Here is a 12,532-nt window from a genome sequence, read left to right on the forward strand (position 1 = left end):
GATAGATAGGAGATAGATAGATAGATAGATAGATAGATAGATAGATAGATAATAGATAGATAGATAGATTGATAGATAGATAGATAGATAGATACATTGATAGATAGATAGATAGATAGATAGATAGATAGATAGAAGATAGATAGATAGATAGATAATAGATAGATAGATAGATAGATAGATAGATAGATAGATAGCAAACAAGATGACAGCAGCACTCCAAAATGAAGAAAACTGTGGATTTAATTGCCCATGAAATACAAGTGCGACGTTTCAGCTCTAGCAATAAGAGCAATAAGAACAAACTCAGCCCCGGACGGTGTATATATACAACTGTGTATACAATTATTCTCTAATCATCAATTAGTGTTTGAAAACGTGAAATACAGTAAAAGACAAAATATAAATCACTACAATAGTGCAAGCATGTTAAGGCAGTATATCCTGCAAAAGTCAGTGAAAATAAATATAGTTATATCTGAAACAAGGTGTCCATAGAGGTGTAAATTAAAAAGGAATTAATCAATCATGCAATCGTATGCACGTGGGGTAACGAGTGAGCACACACCGTACCAGATCCTCAGAAGTGGTAAGTAAAAGACCGTTGAAGCACTGCAAGGCCTAAAGACGCCAAGTCTGATCGTAGAGATAAGCCATGGAACGCAGCGTCAGAATGGAACGCAACCTGCTGCATATGAGTGAGCGGTGCGTAAACCACATTCGTCACTGGACCACGTACATACGTGGCGGAGCTCTCTATGGATACACCAGTAATCCAGACAGTGGGCGGTACTACTGGTCTCCGATGTGATGAAAGTTTCAATGGTGTTAGCATAGTCCAGCCAAATGTAATTAGTACATGTAAAAAAACAGTAAAGTCCATAATAAACATTGTAGCATTGTAGCATTGTGTAGTGTCCCATGGGTCTAATGCTATGTCGCGGCACACCAATTAGTACAGCGGGTCCCTTTCTCCTACATCTCAGGATGATGTGAATCACCCGGAGGATCGGTTACGAGGCTCAGACCTGTGGGAGCCGCAGCACATCAAGGACCCATGTTCACACTGTGACGAGGCATGTTCAAAAGGCTGGCTGTAAGAGAGCAATATGGTCCAAAAGGATAGATGTGCTGGCAGTGCAAGGAACAGGAACCGATGAGGACCGATGTAGGTGTAGTTTACTCGTTAATCCCAAGAAAACGCTTAATATCACAAATCTAAAGTAAATAGAAGAGTAAATTAATACACATGTCAAAGCATAAATGGTAAATAACAGTTGTATGGTTCACTATGTACACAGATCAATAGGCATAGGTGGTCACGGGGAGACTGAGTCAACCAGCATCCCCCGATCCCTCATCCATTTTGATCTTAATTACAGTATCTAGGTATAATTTTGTAGTCCACATTAAGACCTCTTGGCTTCAAGGATTGGAGTTTAAATATCCACTCCAATTCTTTTTTTTTCAGCCTAGAGTGACGGTCCCCTCCGCGATGCAAAGGAGGAATCTGATCGATAAGCATGAATCGGAGGTCTCGTTCGGTGTGGCCAGCTTCCGTGAAATGCTTAGAGACTGGTAAGTCTAATCTGGCTCTCCTGATTGTGTATCTGTTTCGCCAACATATAGTAATTGGCATGGACACCAGAGTACATATATGAGCCATTCAGAGGTACATGTGAGGAACGTCCGTATTCTGTAAGATTTGCCTGTAGTTGGGTGAATGAAAGTATCTCCCTTCTGCATGTGTCTACAGTTAACGCAACTCAGACAGGGATAACAACCTGTAATTTTTGGAGCTAAAAAGGTATGTCTGGCTACAGGAGCATTAATTACCTCTGTTTTAACCAAGTGATCACATAAGAGGGCAATTGTTGAATTCTGCAATCTGTGGAAAGCTTCTGGTTAGGATGTACCAGTGTCTGTTTAATATGTTGCTAATCTCTGGACACATGGAATTATAGGTGGTCACAAAAGGTATACGTGAAGGGGCTGTACGTGTTGACTGAGTAGTCAGTAAGCAATTTCTGGTGATGTGTGACACGTCTGTTTTTTGTTTCTCTATGAGTCTAGCTGGATAACCACGTTGTAAAAAGTTATTGGTCATTTTTGTGTATGCCTGCTCTAGTGAGTGCGGATCCTCAACTATCCGTTTAGCTCTTAGGAACTGACTTTTCGGGAGACTGTTTTTCATACTGGTGGGGTGATTGGACTCGTATTGTAATAGAGTGTTTTTGTCTGTTGGTTTGGTATGTAAATATGACTTCAATGATTTATTTTCAATGTAAACAACAGTGTCAAGAATCGTTACTTCTTTGTCCGAGTGTGTGAGTGTGAATTGTAGGTCTGGGTCTATTCGATTCAAAAAATCCCAAAATGACATTAGTTCATCAACCGTACCCACCCAAATGAGGAATATGTCGCCTATGTATCTCCACCAGCCCTTAAGAGATTGGGCATGGTGGGACACATAGATCGACTCCTCCTCAAGGGACTCCACATACTGGTTTGCGTACGATGGTGCCATGTTTGAACCCATAGCGGTTCCTTTCTGTTATAAAAAAAGGTTTTTTTTATCAAAGACAAAGAAATTGCAAGTCAGAATTAGCTGAATTAAAGCAAGAATGAAATTTTGGCTCGGGTTGGACATGTGGGACTGTTGTAGTTTCCTTCTAATGGAGTCCATACCTTTATTGTGATCGATAAAGGTATATAGTGAAGTGATATCTAATGAGGCAATGATGGCATGATCAGGAACATGTACAGTTTTGATTTTATTAATAAAGTCTGTGGTGTCCTTCACATAAGATTTCATAGCCAATACACAGGGTTGTAACACTTTATCAACAAAAATGGACGCTTGACTCAGAAGCGAACCCCGCCCCGAGACTATAGGTCGGCCGGGGGGGTCTTTTAGTCGCTTGTGTATTTTTGGGAGAATATAAAGTCTTGGCATGATGGGAAAATCAACCCATAAAAAATCTTTCAATTTCTTGTCAATCAAACCCTGTGTATAGGCATCATGCAAAATAGCTTTCAGCTTATTTTTAACAGTGTTGGTTGGATCACTGCTCAGCTGTAAATACACTTCATTGTCATTGAGTTGGCGATATACCTCTTTAAGATATGCAGAAGTATCCATGATCACCACCGCGCCCCCTTTAGATGACTCGATTTTAAATTGGGTTTTTTCACAAAACCTTCAGGCGTCTGTTCATGTAGTTTGTCTATATAAATTTTGACTAATTATATGTATGTCTCTATTGGGTGTACTGTATTTATCGGGGTGAAATCGCTTTTGTTAAACAACCCAAAATCCTTTAAAGACAATTCACATTCAGAAAAGCCCTCGGAATGACTGGAGGAATCAATATTTTCACTCCAGACTCGCAATTTGAGCCTGTGGAAAAATTGATATAGATCCAGTTCAACATTAAACCATTGTGTGAAAACTAGATAGATAGATAAATAGATAGATAATAGATAAATAGATAGATAGATGGATAGATAGATAATAGATAAATAGATAGATAGATGGATAGATAGATAGATAGATAGATAGCTAATAGATAGATAGATAGATAGAAGATAGATAGATAGATAGATAGTTAATAGATAGATAGATAGATAGATAGATAGATAGATAGATAGATAGATAGATAGACAGACAGACAGATAGATAGATAAATCATAGATCTGTAATGTAATAATGACCGTAGCCTCTTGTGAATGACTGGTGCCTGGTGATCACATTACTAATACAAAAGATAGGGGGTTTAGAAAGTGCAGACATCAGTAGTGAGAGCTGTGCGGCCATGAGACATCTCCCATCTTGTGAGTCCCGGACATGAGGAGACACACAGGAGACAATGATATGTGCACAAGACCAGGAGAGCACTTAACAAATGTTTGTCATTCCTGAGCAGTCAGTGCACTCTGTCACCATTACATTGTTTGCACGGACAGTCTGTCACCATACAAAGATCACAGCGATCACAAAAACCGCAACAGAGGAGACTGATGGGAACAAAATGGCTGAGAGAGAATGTCTATAATGAGCTAGTGATGTCATGCTAACGTCTGTAAGTTCTTAAGGCCCTATTCCACGGGTCGTTTAGAGGAGCAATATCGTTCGTATTCGGCCGATATCGACCGCTACGAACGATATTCGTCCCGTGGAATAGAGTGCAACGATCAGCCGACATCGTTCATGTCGGCTGATCGTTGCAGTCGCTTGTTTTTCAACATGTTGAAAAACAAGCGACTGATATAGCAGCGATCTGCTGCCGTCGCTCCGTTGAATAGGAGCATCGGCAGCAGGCGCTGCTGTATCCTATGGGCTGCCCGGACGATCAGCGATCCCCCGGGCAGCCCCCCCGCAGCTCCCCGCCGCCCCCTCCCGCACTCACCCGCTCGCTGCAGCCTCGTTGAATAGCGGCGGCAGCGAGCGGGGAACGAGGAGCAAACGAGCGCTAATAGCGCTCGTTTGCTCCTTCAAACGACTCGTGGAATAGGGGCATTATGCATGATGTCTCTATAGGACATGGAGAGCACTGATCTGGGGAGAGAAGCGCTTAGCTGCTCGCTTCTCCTAACTCATTCTAGCAATCACTGGGGTCAGAACACCCAGACCCTGACCGATCAAAACTTTCTGTGAAATGTGAAAGGTTTTTTAAAGTGAGAGTAACACTCTGAGCTAGTGATAGATACAGGTCCCATATAGCAGACACTTACTGGAAAATTAATAATTTGCTTTTGCTCAGTTCTCTCTCCCGATCCTTTCATGGCTGATCATTAATTTTTCCTCTATCGGGAGGGGGTAAGCCTCAGCCAAATTGTTCTGGTAGCAGCTTATTTCTGCAGGGTCAATAGGGTCAGACACTAAAAATCCAGTATACCTTTAAAGGTGCCCTGTCACCACTCTGGACCTGTCTGGTTTAGCAAATACATACAACGCCCATAAAATAACAATTCTGGATCACCTTTTCTTATAGCTCTGTGATGTGCCGTTCCTCTGTTACCCCTACGAGAAATACCCCTACGTGTTTTTGCTATAACAGACAGGTCAGGAGTAGTGACAGATCCCCTTTAAGTGAGAGAAACCACCTATATATGGCCTGTAACAAACATGGTGGTAATGAAGCTACATGTGATGGTGGAATCTGATTGGTTGCTAGGGGCAACTGAGTCAGTTTCACTTTACACCATGTCTGATAAATCTCCCTCTTTGTGCATAAGGATATTAAGCACTGATGCAGGGAACGTGAGTTCACAGCGGCCCCGGGAACACACCTTCTCCTCACTTCTTATAAGAGAAATGTCTTTGAAGATTCTTAAGCAGATACACTTGTCAGATTGTCTCTATCTAAATGCTGGCTCCAGACATCCCCTCTTCTCCGCCTCAGCTATGTAGATACTTTAGGCCTGACTGTTACATGGAGTGTGTTATCCAGCTCTTCTATAATACACCATATCAGTGTTTCCGGGAGGCTTCGCAGTGATGGTCCCTCCGCAGGATAGAGAAAACCCTTTAAAATTATAGGTGTGTCTATTCAAACGCTATATAAAATGTACAGCATATTGGTAAAGCCTCATGCACACATCTGGCTAAATTTCCTAATAAGAAATCCAGAAAGATTTTCAGACCCATAGACTTCAATTGGGCATGGACACCCTTCAGCTTTTTTTTCCTGAAGGATGTCCATTCCGGGAAAATAGGTCTGGAAATTTTTGTCTGGAATGAATGCCCCTATAGAAGCCTATGGGAGAATCTGGGATTTTGGACAGCTCTAAATATGCTGGGTGCTGCGCATGGCCCTTTTAACTCTATGCGCTCCTATTCAGAAGCACATACAGTTAAAAGCGGTTCTGTGTTTGACAGGGCGAGGAGCCATTGGCACCCCGTCCTGTCAATCGATATCTTTCCCAGCTTTCAGGCACACAAGCAAAGCAAGAGCAGTATATGAGTTTATCTTTTTATTACTTTTATTTTCCCCTTCAGTTTTTAGGGTCCGAAAATACTGCTGATTTCCCGAAGCCTCCTGAAAGACTTCCTGATCAGTATTTCCTGACCATAAAAACTTGCCTGGTCATCCTCTAATAAAGGGGTTGTCCCACCATTAAGAAGGTTATCCAGGATTAGAAGACATCACATCCTAACTGAGGGCAGGAGAGGTGCTGTGGCCATGTTTTTCTAAGCCTGGACAATCCCTTTAACACTTACCTTGTATTCACAAGATAGACGATAACTAAATAGTTGCAGTTGGGGTTGATTTCAATAATGGGTTCCTGAAGATTCTGTTTAAAGGAGAACTATTAGCAGGTTAGACGAATCTACCCTGCTGCTATGTTCCTATTGCACAGGAGATGCTAAGGAAGAAGACATGTCTTTTACCTTCATCCTCAGCACAGTTCTGGTGAAGTCTTTTGCTCCACGGTTTGGTAAGACTGTTAGGAGCACTGCGCGCCCCCATAGCGCCGATCGACCCCCAGCCAGCCCACCCCTTTCTAATGATAATAAATTGAGTGGGCCACTGGGAATGGGACGGATTGGCGCTATGGGGGCAGGGCACTGCTCTTAATGGTCTTACCAGACTCTGGAGCAAATGACTAACGGCACCGAGGAGGAAGGTAAGCGACATCCCTTCCTCCTCGGAATCTCCTGTGTAGTCGGGACATATCAGGAGGTTAGATTCCTTTAACCTGCTGATAGTTCCCCTTTAAATGGAGCAGCTGTTACCAAATATGGAAAGCACAACACAAAATATTAAATATTAAAACTTTTACTGTTACAGCCATACTTTGGAAACTTCTGTGTTGTCTTATCTGAGTAAGAACTAAGAAGTGACCCTAGAAAGAGTTAAGTGACCATAATCAGCCCCCACCCCACCAATCAGGCATTTATGACATACCTCACTATAATTATTTAAATATCTGTCATTGGAAATGCCCTTTAAGTAAAAAAGCTTCTTCTGTTCTTCTGAGGACACATGACAAGAGACAATCTCCAGACCTTAGAACTATTTCTCAGATCAGTATCAGTAACTGTGGACTATTGCTGAGTCAGGCGGGGAGCAGGCGGAGGTTTGTTTTGGCCTCGAGAAAGTGAAAATTCAGGCAGACGGGTAACTTTCCCGATACAAACATCCTTGTAGTCAGAGGCTTGTGTGTGTGGTCTCCTGGAACGCAGGGAAGGGGCTCATTCTACATCAGGTCAGACCACATTCTGCGCCCTGATACCTGAATTACAAATCATATACATCTTATAGGATTGCTTTAAAGTGTCACTGTCGTTTTTTTGTTTGTTTGTTTTTTTTAGTACAAGCGATGTTAAGAAACTTTTTAATTGGTTTTATTAGGCAAATGTGCCATAATCTGTATTCAAAAAGACTTTTCCCAGGTCCCCCCTCCCTCCTCTCTTCCATTCACTGCTCATTATTAGGAAATTGTGTCTTGTTGCATCAGACATGCCCCTGTCTGTTCTATGGAGAGGGGAGGAGGGACATTAGTCGGCAGCAAAGAGCAGAGAACAAAGGATTACACAGTGGGAGCTGTGTAAAAGCCTGTATTCAGAGGTCAGAGAGGTCAGTGCGGACTTAAAGCGACTCTGTACCCACAATCTGACCCCCCCCCCCCCCCCCCCACACCACTTGTACCTTCGGACAGCTGCTTTTATTCCAAGATTTGTCCTGGGGTCCGTTTGGCAGGGGATGCAGTTATTGTCACAAAAACAACTTTTAATCCTGCAGCGCTGTGTCTAACGGCCGGGGCTTACATTTGTATATGGATTAGGCTGGCACAACCTCTCCGTCCTCCCTCCCCACCCTCCAGGCAGGCAGATTGCTTCCTATTCCCCACCTGTGTGTATAATAAACATGGGCTGGATCGTTAATACACCTGTGCAAAGCTCAAACAGCAGTAAATGTTCCTGGATCATTCCTAATGATGAGGAGGGTGGGGAGGAAGAACGGAGAGGGTGTGCCAGCCTAATGCATATACAAATGTAAGCCCCGGCCGTTAGACACAGCGCTGCCGGATTAACCTCTTAAGGACGGAGCCACTTTTCATTTTTGCATTTTCGTTTTTTCCTCCTTGTGTTTTCCATCTAGAAACCCACATGAGCCCTTATTTTTGCGTCACTAATTGTACTTTGCAATGACAGGCTGAAATTTTGGGATTTTTTTGCGCTTACGCCATTTACCGGGCGAGATCAGGAATGGGATAAATTAATAGTTCAGGCGATTACGCACGCGGCGATAGCAAACATGTTTTTTATTTATTTATTTACTTTTATTTGAAACATGGGAAAAGGGGGGTGATTCAAACTTTTATTAGGGGAGGGGGCTTTTTACTAATGAGAACACATTTTTTTTTATACTAGAAGTACCCCTGGGGGCTTTCGGCTGCTGCTGCAGCCGAAAACAAACGAGCGCTGGGCCGGGATCAGCGCCATCTTGGCAGAGACCCCGGCCGGCACCAGACGCGGAGATCGCTCCTCCGGGACAATGTCCCGGGGGGGGGCGATCTCCACCACTAGACACCAGGGAAGAGCTGCAGAAGGTAATCGGATGCAGCTGTCAACTTTGCCCAGTGATGTAGCTGTAAATTAACTCTTTGTTGTCCTGTTTTGGTGCCTTATCTCCCTCCACCCCTCCTCTCTTCATAGAGAACCATAAAGACAGGGGGTAGAGCTTCAAACTGCTTTCTCATGATAAAAATGCATTTTTCGGCTACAAAAACCCAATTACAAAGTTTCTTAAAATCGCCTGTACTATTGATTTCTGCAAAAAGAAATTAGACGACAGTGAAACTTTAATTTTCCCCTTGAGGTGAGTAATAGGTTAAAAATAAGGATTTTTCCCCACCAGATTCATAATAAAGGTATATACGGGATTATCACTAGAGATGAGCAAACTTTTCAAAAGTTCGTTCCGACCAGACTTCCGGATTCTTTTGAAAAGTTCGGTTCAACCGAATTTCGGATATCTTCGGATTTCATAGTTTAAAGCATCTATATGATACGGGGGTAGTGTATTTGGTTGAATTTAGGGCTCTACATGTCAGTAACATCATTATCTTTTCAATATCTCAAAGTCAATTTTTTTTTTAGACTTCAATATTCACCATTACAGGGTCTATGCAGGAAATTCACCATTACAGGGTCTATGCAGGAAACTCACCATTACAGGGTCTATGCAGGAAACTCACCATTACAGGGTCTATGCAGGAAACTCACCATTACAGGGTCTATGCAGGAAATTCACCATTACAGGGTCTATGCAGGAAATTCACCATTACAGGGTCTATGCAGGAAACTCACCATTACAGGGTCTATGCAGGAAATTCACCATTACAGGGTCTATGCAGGAAACTCGACATTACAGGGTCTATGCAGGAAACTCACCATTACAGGGTCTATGCAGGAAACTCACCATTACAGGGTCTATGCAGGAAATTCACCAGACATGCACGAGGTATATATTTGTGTCTCAGGAAAACACCTATGTCATATACACTCTCGCAAGGGTCCAACTATAGTACTTGTTTATCTGTATAGCACTTTTTTTAGAGTTGTATTCTACACACATGCACGAGGTATATATTTTTGTGTCTCAGAAAAACACCTATGTCATATACACTCTTCCAAGGGTCCAACTATAGTACTTGTATATCTGTAGAGCACACTTTTGTTCTGTGCACCCTTTGCTCTCCTATGCCTAATCTATCTACCTATCTATCTTTCGCTCTCTCTATTTTTCTCTCTCAATCACTATATGTTTCTCCTCTCCGCTTTCCTAAAAATCTTTTTGTCTTTGCTTTTGTACAATATCTTCTCAGTACAGCAGCGTGCAGCAGCAGTGTTTTGTAACTGACGAGCTCTGTGCACTGCTAACAGTCTCCTTCCTCTCTCTGCAGACTGCGTTGTGCGGTCATATGACCGCTCCTCTTAAAGCAATACCAACGTCACACAGAGGGTGGGCTAGTGCAACATCCCTGCTGATTGGATGTGTTCCAGGCATCATGGGAAAGCGCTTTTCCCGCCCAGAACACTTTCTGCTTTCTAAAATGGCGGCTGCCATTTCAGAAAGCAAGGGAAAAAAAAAATTTGGAGTGGACTTCCAAAACTTGAATCCGACCAGACTCGGACTTTTTGAAAAATCTGAACCGGATCCCATACCGGCCGAACCGGTTCGCTCATCTCTAATCATCACTTCTGGCTCCTGCAAAAAGTATCAATGTTTTCCAAGCAAAGCATTCCAAGAGAGTATATACTATGGAACAACATTACATAACTAGGCATGCCCTGATATGAAATAAAGTTAAAGGGAACCTCTCAGCTCTAAATTATGTTCAGAGCTGCAGACAAATTGCTGATTCCTATATTTTAGTTGGTACCTGTTTGCAAAGTTATAAAATCATGTCAGAAAGGCCATGCTGAGTTGCAGCATGCATGCCTCCTCCCTTCTCCACTCCTGCCTGCTCTGCATGAGTAATGTTCAGGGTTTGGCTTCCAGAACTGAGCCTTGTACGTCAACCAGGGTAGGGGAGGGAGAAGGCATGCATGCTGCAGTTTAGCATTGTCTCTATGACACCTGAGCTTGGAAGGAAAACATGATTTTATAACTTTGCAAACAGCCATACTGTTCAGCAAGCTCTACTCTGGAACTGTTGATAAAGGCAGTGTTTATTGTGCATGTCAACGCCTTGAGGGGAGGACTTTCAAACTTTCTGAAAGGGTTATTTCTTTTTTTTATCTAGCGTCAACTTATACAGCTTTACATAGCTTGTCAAGTTGGTCCTTGTCCCTTTCAGGGCTCACAATCTTAATATTAGTTATATATTTTTATATTGTAACTTTATTAAAGAAAGTATAATTAAAAAAAATATTTTTACATTAAGTGACAGCAGTAAGGGATGACATAACCCCTCTGCTGCCACTAATGGTTGTGTCAGAAACTGCAGGGCTGCACAAGCTCTGGTCCTGGCCCATCACTATTACTGCCGTATGCAACATTAGCAATACTGAGCCTCCCCTGATGTGTATTCTTTTGCATGTTAACATAAAAATGTACATTACACCTTGGGAAGCTGTCTGTGTTACCTGAGGTCGCTTGGAGCATAGCGAGCAGTGACAGTTATCCCCTTTTATTCCACTACAGGCTGCTGTACTACTGACACAGACAGCTTCCCCAAGTGTAATGTCTACTCTAAGGATAACATGCATTAAATTTGACATCAGGGTAGGCCCACTATCTGCAACCCAAACAATATCTAACTGTGCCAGGGCTTGAGCAGTCCTGCAGTTCCCAACACAGCCATTGGTGGCAACAGAAAGTCCATGACAACTCTTGAAATATACAGTGATACCTTGGTGGTAACTTGGATTGAAAGCATTTTTCAAGAAGAACTCACAGTTTTTCAAAATTGTGACATGGTTTAAGAGCATTGCTTTGGTTTAAGAGCTCACTGTGTGGGTGTCACTGGATGGGAGACACCCAGCTATACAAACTGCTGCTATAATGTGCCTGCACTCACACTCAGCTACACACACTGCTTCTATAATGTGCCTGCACTTACAATCAGCTACACACACTGCTGCTATAATGTGCCTGCACTCACACTCAGCTACACACACTGCTGCTATAACGTATCTGCACTTAACACTCAGCTACACACACCGCTGCTATAATGTGCCTGCAATTAACACTCAGCTACACACACTGCTTTATAGAGAAGTTTCTGTCACTGTCCTCCTGCACAGCTCTGTGATTCTCACTTCCTGATTGGTCCATGCTGAACACACGCCCCTTCCCCATTGTTGTCATGTGACCACACAGACCTCTGACAGCCTATGACATATCCAGCTTTCTAAATGTTTGTTTTACCTGTTGTTCAGAATTTTTAAAAAAAATCATTATTTTTGGGGGTGTGGAACCATTTGTCTGCATTTCAATTATTCCTTATGGGAAAGTTAGATTTATATGGGGAAGCATGTAAATTTTTATATGACAGTGGATGCAGCTAAAATGTTTTCATGAGGCTCCAGGGAACCGGGTCACAGGCAGGCATTTCTGGGTAATTTGGGGATGTTGGGAAGAATTCAGCCTGGCTGCATTTAAAATCCCTTCTATTAGTCCCAACATTGGTCAGCGACTACTATCTAGACACAATAAACATCTCCTTTATAGCCTATGAGCATAAAATTACCAATCAGTAAATATTTTGAGGGTCTCCTCTATAGGAATGTGACTGGTGTGACACCCATCTAGTAGGGTATAAGGGAACTCCCAGCTCCATTTCTTAAATATTTACTATGCCGTAACTCTTCACGTTACAAAAACAATCGTTACTACCGTCAGTATAGCCGCTCCCTCCTCTACCCACAGATACATAAGGCAGCGGCTATATACTATTGTATACACTGGCATCTGTCTCTGTCGCCACCGTCTGGCATGGGGAAACCCTTGTGTAAATATGTGCGGGGTAACAACACATCCGAAGAGGAGAACAAACGCTCCTTGGTTTGTTTTGC

At 42.7% G+C, this 12,532-nt stretch overlaps 1 long non-coding RNA gene across 1 annotated transcript; it reads right to left on the reverse strand.

The window, feature by feature from the left end:
- Positions 1-225: 225 nt before the first annotated feature.
- LOC138784832 (uncharacterized) lies at positions 226-5,148 on the reverse strand. Its single transcript, XR_011361958.1, has 2 exons — positions 4,735-5,148; positions 226-1,218 (listed from the first exon to the last, which is right to left on the reverse strand). It is a non-coding gene; the product is annotated as an uncharacterized lncRNA (long non-coding RNA).
- Between the last annotated feature and the right edge of the window lie 7,384 nt (positions 5,149-12,532).

This window comes from Dendropsophus ebraccatus, chromosome 2 (genome assembly GCF_027789765.1).
Source record: "Dendropsophus ebraccatus isolate aDenEbr1 chromosome 2, aDenEbr1.pat, whole genome shotgun sequence".
NCBI lineage: Eukaryota > Metazoa > Chordata > Amphibia > Anura > Hylidae > Dendropsophus > Dendropsophus ebraccatus.